Source organism: Vigna unguiculata, chromosome 7, assembly GCF_037176805.1.
Source record: "Vigna unguiculata cultivar grain cowpea cultivar isolate G323 ecotype 2 chromosome 7, ASM3717680v1, whole genome shotgun sequence".
NCBI classification, from domain to species: Eukaryota; Viridiplantae; Streptophyta; class Magnoliopsida; order Fabales; family Fabaceae; genus Vigna; species Vigna unguiculata.
The window spans coordinates 28,243,741-28,252,674 of record NC_140798.1 but is presented as its reverse complement, the minus strand read 5'-3'; positions in this window follow the sequence as shown (position 1 = coordinate 28,252,674).

Sequence of the window (8,934 nt, the reverse complement as noted above, 5' to 3'; positions counted from 1 at the left end):
AACCATACCCAGGTAGGCGAACATCAGAGAGCACAATGGCCGCCTACCTCACAGAGACGCCCTCCCACAGAACCAGGCGGCCATCAGAGAGCACAATGGCCGCCTACCTCACAGAAACACCCTCGCGCAGAACCAGGCAGCCATCAGAGAACGCGATGGCCGCCTACCACGCAGAGCTGCTTACCACACAAGAGCCCCTCCACATGGACATCACGGCCCCCACCTGGCTCCACACTCCCCCATTAAACCACGTGGCCAGCAGCCGAAGCCTGACAGCCGTTTCCCATGCAAAGGCACCCTCCCAAAAGAAAGCCCCCCTTTACGCATCTCATGGCCGAACACCGGACACCGCCAACACTTGAAGAACCTGAGGGACCCTTTGGTAAATTCTCCACTCCTACACTAGATCCAAGAATGGCTAAAAAAGGAGTATTGGGCCAGAAAGCCCATCCCAGGTAGGACCCACAGGTAAAAAAGGTATAAATAGCACACTATCCCATGCATTCATTACGCATTAATTATTCTCTGAAACCCTGACATCACCAGTGCTGACTTAGGCATCGGAGTGTCTTTTGCAGGTCTCCTGCGCCGCCCCCAAGCCCCCTTTGACGAGAGAAGACCGGCCCCGAGAAGACGTACAAGACCCTTGGTTGATTTGTGGATTACAGACCTCGGTCCCTTGAGAACAGAATTAATTTTAATTAAATAGTAAATTATAAATTTGTTATGGTTAATATTAATATTATTTTATTATTATTTTAAATATTTTTAAAAATTTTATTTTTATTAGTATTTCTTTATTTAGTTTATGTTTATTATTATTATTTTAATATTATTAATGTTTTATAATTATTATTTTATTGTGTTATATAACATAATAAAGAAAGCTTCATTCATCATTGTCGCACTACCTTGCACAGCATCATAGCATTACTCCATCATTGCAATACCACATCACAATATGATTATAATGTAACACAACAAATCACATAATCCGTTACTCCTACATGGATTCTGTGAAAAAAAAAACACAGACAAAAAAAAAATTTGTAACAATGTCAGAGTGCTCATATGTAAAAATATTTTCAGATGGTTATTTAATTATGCAGAAAAAATGTGGATAAATACATCAATTGTTAATATATGGTGTATATTTTTCCTTCTTTCTCTTCAATTCCCCTCTTTCTCCTTACTTCACCTACAACCAAAAACAAAACATCTGAAGTTTTATCTCCTCACATTTCTCCTCACATTTGGACACAAACACATAACATTATCACCTTAAAAATAATAAGTTAAAGATAAAAAAAAAAATTTATTAAAAAATCTCATAGAAAGGTATTTAAATTAAAGAATAATACCTTTTAAGTTTTTTTAATAAAAGTGTTTTTATCTTTTATTTATTATTTTTAATACTTTTGGTTTTAATTTGAATTTTAATATTTAAAAGAATAATTAAAAAATTAATATTATACTGCATTATAAAGTATTTATCATAAATTAAAATTTAATTATATATTCAAAAAGATTTATTTATTACAACTTTTAAATTACAATTTATATATTTAGATATATCTACTCATTATAAATGTTAGTTACATAAAACAAACATTTATTATAGAATGTCCATGATAAAATTCTAGTTAAATCTTATTTACTCTCATATAATAGAAAAGTTATTAACACTATTTTGTTTTCATATTAAACCTTTGTAAAGTGTTAGTTGTTACAGAGGTTAGTGATTTAAAAATCTAGAACAGTTGATAAGGGCAGCATAGTGATTTTGTCACATGAGAAGGAGCAACCATAACTTTAACTTTCAATAAAATATATACAAAATTAATTGGTGATGGGATGGAACATGATACCACACAAAAACATAAGTGGCAAAGCCAAATAGCAGAAAACCTGAAAAACACAAATGTTTCTAAAAAGAAAACCTTTTCCTCGGTCAGACACGTGAACTGGTAGTGGAAAAACCTAACGCGCAAAAAAAGAGCGCTTTTATGTGTCCTCCAACATTATTTACTCCCATCTTTTTTATTTTTTATTTTTTAATTTCACCACACAATCTAATGGTCATGCATGATCAATGATTTTTCTGACTTCATGTCAGAGCTTATTAAAAACTGGATTGGTTGCAATTTTTAAATTTTTTACAATTATCGTTTCACAAATTTGATATTTATACTTTTTTTCTCTCCTAAATTCCACTGTTTTAATTATAATTATTATCTTGACATTCATGCTGTTTAAGAAACAATCACAGAGGGTTTAAAATCCATACACCCTTAGCGTTTATTATGATTATTGTTGAAGGGAGCTGCTTCCTGCACTTGCATATATTTTTCCATGCATTCCTATTATATTATACCTAGGTGGACCAAGGTAATTGCACGGTTAAGATCGTTTAGGTGTAACTTCACAAATAAAATCACTACATGGGTAATCAGTTAAGAAGGATCACATAGCAGCCCAAGCCGCTTACTATAAAGAATAGTACATAATAATAAGTTGCTAACTCTAAACTTAGAATATCACAAATAGGACCCCTAGTATCAACAATCCTGACACAGGACTTGGGCTTGGCCCAGACCATCTAGGCTTCGAACATTGGTCCAACACAGTTGGGAGGGTCCAGTCCATAAGGATGACAGACATAATTAATAACTATATAAATACGTGTGGACCCCAACAATTAAGAGGTACGCTTTCATTAACTCCCTAATCTGATATTTGACTTCTGAAGATCCCTTTGTTAACTTGATCATCAGAGCCCTCTCCGCAGGAACAATTGGCGTCCAGTGTGGGGCACGAAGTAATACCTTACCAAGCAATTCGAACACTATCGAGAATGGTCTCCACCCGCAGCAGAGTCGGAACCGTGAAGCACCCTGAGGCAGGCCCTACTATGCCTGCAAATATTACCCCAGACTTGGCTGCCATTCTCGAAGGCCAAGCCAAAATGCAACAAGAACTTGTCGACCTGAAAAAGCGTAGTGCTGACGAGATGGAAGCACTTAGGCAAGAGAACTCCAGGTTGAGGAGGGAGATTGAAGCTGATCCTACCCAGAAGGGGAAGGGTAAGGAGCCGTCATAGGCCCCTAGGTCCCCGGCCTACCAACCTAGCGAGGAAGAAAGTGAATACAATCCCACCCCACACACTTTCACCACCACTCAACAAACACCCATCATCCCCACCCACCACACAACCACCCATCATCCGATCACCATCCCCGGACAACCTCCTACCAACCAACTTGCTACCACCCTTCCCACCACTCATATCCCTCCTCACCACCACACCACCATATTCCCTACCATCGTCTGACATCCCATCCCACCACACCTCGACGAGGACCAATGGACGCTATATGTTGATGGTTCCTCTAATATAAGGGGTGTTAGTGCCAGTATTGTCCTAGAAGGTCCCAACCATATCCTCATTGAAAAGTCTCTACACTTCGCCTTCAAAACTTTAACAACCAAGCCGAATACGAAGCCATCCTCGCGGGGTTATCACTGGCACACGAAGTTGGTGTACGAAGCCTAGTATGCAAAACAGATTCCAAACTCATTGTCGGATACCTTAACAACGAATTTCAAATAAAAGACGCAATTCTCCTCCAATACTACCACCTGGTCCGCAACGTCATACAGTCTGGATTAACCAAGTACACATCCAACATACCCATAGAGGAGAAAACATACGAGCGGAGGTCCTGTCCAAACTCGCAAGCACCAAGCTCAAAGGTAGACATAAATCCCTCCTACAACAGACACTATCGACACCATCCATAAAAAATATCTGCCTCAACCTAGGTCATACCGATAATTGGACAACCCCCTACATCCACTACCTTAAAACCAGAAATCCCCCACCCAATACCGACAAAGGATGGCTGGCAAAAGTAGCTTGATACACCATGATAGGTGATGAATTGTACAAGCAAGGATATGGACAGCCCTTGCTCAAATGCGTTACAAGAGAGCAGGCCAAATACATAATTAGAGAGATACATGAAGGAATATGCAGCTACCACTTAGGCACACAGACAACAACCACCAGAATACTCAGAAACGGCTACTTCTGGCCAACCATGGAGGCAGATTTTCAAGCCTTTGTTAAGAAATGCATACCATGTTAGAAACATGGCAACCTCATTCACCAAAAACAAAAATAGTTGCATTCCATACTCTCATCGTGGTCGTTCGGGAAGTGGAGAATGGACATTGTAAGATCCGAGAAATTTAAATAGTTAATTAAATAATTATTTAATAAATGCGGGTAATAGGAGCCTTTAAGGCATTTAATGCAGAGTGCTATGACGTGGAAAAGTACTAGCTCAAATGGTAAGAGTACTTGATTGTGTGAAAGGACTTGGGTTCAAGTTCTATGTATGCCAATTGTATGTTATTTAATTTGTGCATTATTTTAATGTTATATTGGAATGTGGTGGGTGGAATTATCACGAAACATGTATTGGTTGAATTGGTTGTGTACTTGCTTTGTGATTGAATGGTTGTATGTTCAAACCTTGTTAGGAACGAAACTAGAACTTTCATTTTGCCTAATTTTATTTTGGCATGGGAATGAAGAACTTTCATTTTGCCTAATTTTATTTTGGCATGGGAATGAAGAGACATAGAAACCCTAGGTGCCAAGAGGGGGCAGCCTAATGGGCTGGAGACACCCAACTAATGGTCCATGATTAACCACTAACATAAGACTTTATGGTATTTTCGTTTTAGAATTAAGCACACTTAATTAGGGTAGTAAGTAAGAGAGAGAAGGCGATTGGGAGAAGAAAAGAGTGCTGCATTTTCGTGTCAAGGTTAGGCAAAGGTTTTCTAGAGGAGTGGTGCTGATTGAAAGGAGTTGTGAGGCTGAAAAATGTTGTTTAGAGTGGAAGCAAAGGCTAGGAGGGTTTTGGTGGAAGGATACATACACCAATTTGAGTTTAGCAAGGAATTCAGGTAATGGGAGCTACTTTTGCGTGTTTTAAACCTTATACAATGTTTTGTATATTGAATGAATCCTATTGCATGATTTTCCCTCATAAAAAGCGTTGTTTTCGTGATTTCTGGGTTTCTGCCCAGAAACCGCCTGGCGGTAGAGCCCGAGCTGCCAGGCGACTCATCAGTCTGTGCCTGGTTTTGCTACATTTTGCCATGAATCGCCTGGTTGTTCTTGATGCTGTTTGAGCGGAAATCAATGAGATTTCTGGAATTGATTTGTGTAAACCCTACTGGGTGCCTTGATACTATGAAAATAATTAAAACTGTGAGCATGGCCAAATATTGGAAAACACTCGTACATGATCACCCATGATCGCATGTGCAATTTTGGAAGGGATTGAATTAGGGTTAATTCCAAAGAGTAAAGACCCAGAAAAATTTAGGAATTAAATTGGGAAGAGAAGTCTAGTCTATTATATGCGAATTGTTGCATTTTGGTTTCATTTAGCAACGGGAAGGGATACTATAGAGAGATGAATTACTCGCAGGTGTGTAGAAAACCAGTCTTAGGCTTAGTACTGATACACCGCCTGACGGCGTCTTGCGTGCCGCCAGGCGATGACGAGGTGCAGGTATAGTCTTGCAGATTAAAGTGTTGGAAAAGGAGGGAGCAACCTAGGTGAGTGAGTGGTATTGGGAATTAATTGGTGAAACTGGAAGGGACAATATACATTTAGTAATTGAATATGTGAGTTGTAAGAGGTTTGAAAGTATGAATATGTTATGGTGTGTTTTGTAGGAATGCTAATGAAAGAAAGGGAGAAAGATACTTCTAATTAAAAGTTTCAGGTTTGGAAAGCATAGGTTTGCTTGGGGGTGTACAATTGGGACACGAGATAGTATCCCTTAGTGGGTTAAGGTATTAGTTATGAATTGTGTGATATGGATTTAAAGCTAATTGAGTGGAATGCGTATTACTATTACAATGTGTTTTAGGCAGGTTGTGTAGTATAAAGAACTGTTCTGTGTAGGTATCACTATAAGCTAGTTTGAGTTATTGGATAATGATGAAAAATTGGTTAAATCCTAGGTCTTGAATATGGGATTGGGAATGGGAATTATAGGTAATGGAATCATTGGAGGAGTGTCAGGGGACTAAGAATAAGACTCTGAAGGATGATAGTGTATTGATACCTTTGGAAGAGTTAATGGATTGTCAGGATCACTACAAAAAATCGCGTATATAACGGCGTTTTTAATATGGCGGTTCTTTGAAAATGTCACTTTTTATAGTATAATACGGCATTTTTAGAACTGTCATATTTTACATGCAAAATATGGTGTTTTTAACTATCATATTATTAAATGTCGTACTATTATTGAAAAATATGTCATTTAAAATCGTCACTTTTCAATAATTTTTTTTTATACTTTGAAATCCTTTCTCGATTTTTAATATGTGAGTCCCTCTCTTTTGCTTTTTTTTTGTTAAAAATGGATTCCCTCCCTTTTCCAAAATCAATATTTTCATTTCTAATTTTCTGATTTCACTTTCCAAAATCACTATTCACATTCATTTCCCTTCAATGTGTCTACTTTCAAGGCATTGGAAACAAGATCTCTGATTACCATTCTCGAAACATATTCGTGTTCGCATTTGCCGCTCTAACTTCGTGTTCACCGTTTGCATTTGCCATCACCGTTCGCATTCGCCATCACCATTCACAATCGTTCGCAGTCGCACCCTACCTCTCCTAACTATTCGAAGACACTCCTAGCCGCTCCCAACCGTTCGAAGCCATTCACAACCTCTTCTCTTTTCTTCGTTTGTTCAATCAACGTAATGTTCTATGTTAGGGTTTTAGGGTTTTGAAGTTCAGAACCTATTTTGCTCTGTTTTCTAGTTCTTCACTATGGATGAGATTTAGGGTTTTAGAGTTTTTAGTTCAAATGAATCATTCTCTATTTTTTAACTCATGTATGACACTGTATTAAAGTTTTTAGTTCAAATGAATCATTCTCTGTTCAAATGAATCAAGCTACTGTGGAACTTTTCATTGCCATATCACTTTCTTTTTAAAATGTTTCGAATTATATATAAATGCATTTGAAATTTTAATGGAAAAAATTCATTAACACTAGTCTTTTTGACAACTCATAGGAGAGGTAAAATGTTGGTAATTACAGATAATGTTAAAGGGTGCCTTATATAACCATAAATTCTCTTTTTGATGCAGGAAATACAAGACATAGTTAAGGGTTGTGACACATTCAAGAAGCAATAGGTGATGCCAAATCTACATTTTCTACAATTGGAGGTAATTCTCTTAACACTGTAATTTCATATTGATTTTTGTATCTTGAATGCTTTGAAAAGTTATACAAAATTAATATCGAGAAAATATGGGCATATTTTGTTTTCGAGAGAGAATTAAACATAAATCAAAACTTTGTGAAGCCACTCCATAAGTGAAGAAAAAATTGACCATTCAAATATAAACATGGTAATAAGTTTGAACTGCAGTATGTTGTTTTTACAGTTACATCTATATAAAAAACACAATATAATGACTGAACTAACGAACTTTGAATAGATTATCTACAATGATGATAACATATACTTTGATGGCTGTTGGAGAAGTTAAATGAAATGGATTGCATTGTCTTTTCTATAATCATTGCTGGTATGTGCCAAGAAAATGAGAACAATTACTCCCCAAAATTAAGTATGGGAATTCAGTGCTTTTTATTCGCAAAACTATTGTATTTATGTTACTTTTTATAGTTTTACCTCTTTTTACTATTTGGCATCCACATCTTACTACATACACCAATTCACTTTTTTTCAAGATCACTTAATTATCATGTTAAATTGATAGAGTTCTAACTTTGGGCTAAATAATTTTTATTTTTTCATATTATTTATTGAATACTTGTATTATTTATAGTTTATTGTATTATTTTTAGCTTAGGTCAGTTGGGCTGTAATTATATCATTTACATCCCATTTGAATGAGGACGATACCGAGAGATGCTACAAAATAAGACGTGAGAAAGAAGTAGTTAAATAATTTCTTTATTCTTGATTTGATAATTTCTTTGAATCGATATTGTTATTAACCATTTTTTTAGTTAATATGGTTCATTTAGTGTTTTTGATAGTAGTAGGCCTTTACAAGTGTTTTTATGACCCCCTTTCCTAATCATGATTTTTTCTTTGATGTTTGTTTTGTAGTCATGCCAATAGATAAATCGTGGATTTCTAAACCACGAAACACCATTGAATATTCCAATGGGTTAAACATCTTCTTGGATTTTGCATTTGAACATTCTAATGGTGTAGCAGGATCAAGTGGTGGAAGAAAAATCGATTAGGATTAGATTTAAATATAGATTTGTATTATGATTTGACAATGACTTTTAATATTGTCTATTTTATGCTTAGATACTTCAACTCCTATGCACTTTGAAATTGTTGGACAAATCAAAGAAATTTCTTCTTTTGTTCATTTTTATCTATATATTGATATATTTTGTTTAGAGTTTTATATTTTTTATATAATAAAATATTTAATTATGAACTTATAAATATAGGTGGATGATAATAAATAGTAAAATATATTGAATTATAAAATATTCGTGAATAATTAAATATAATAAAACATTTTATTATAGGATAATTTAAAATAATAAAATATAAATATTGTAATGTGAATTACGACGTTTTTAAGTGTCACTATTTTCATTAGATTTGTTTTGCAGTACGTAAGTAACGTCATTTTTAACTGTCATTAATTACCTCTTTAAAACGCCACTTTATACAATGTATAAAATGGCGTTTGTTGCGGTGTTTCACTTCAAAACGCCATATTATTCTTTTTGGCGGCAGGAATTACGGCATTTTCGGAAAACGTCAGGGACGTAAAAAATGACGTTTAAAAACACCGCAATATACAAAATTAAACGCCACAACTT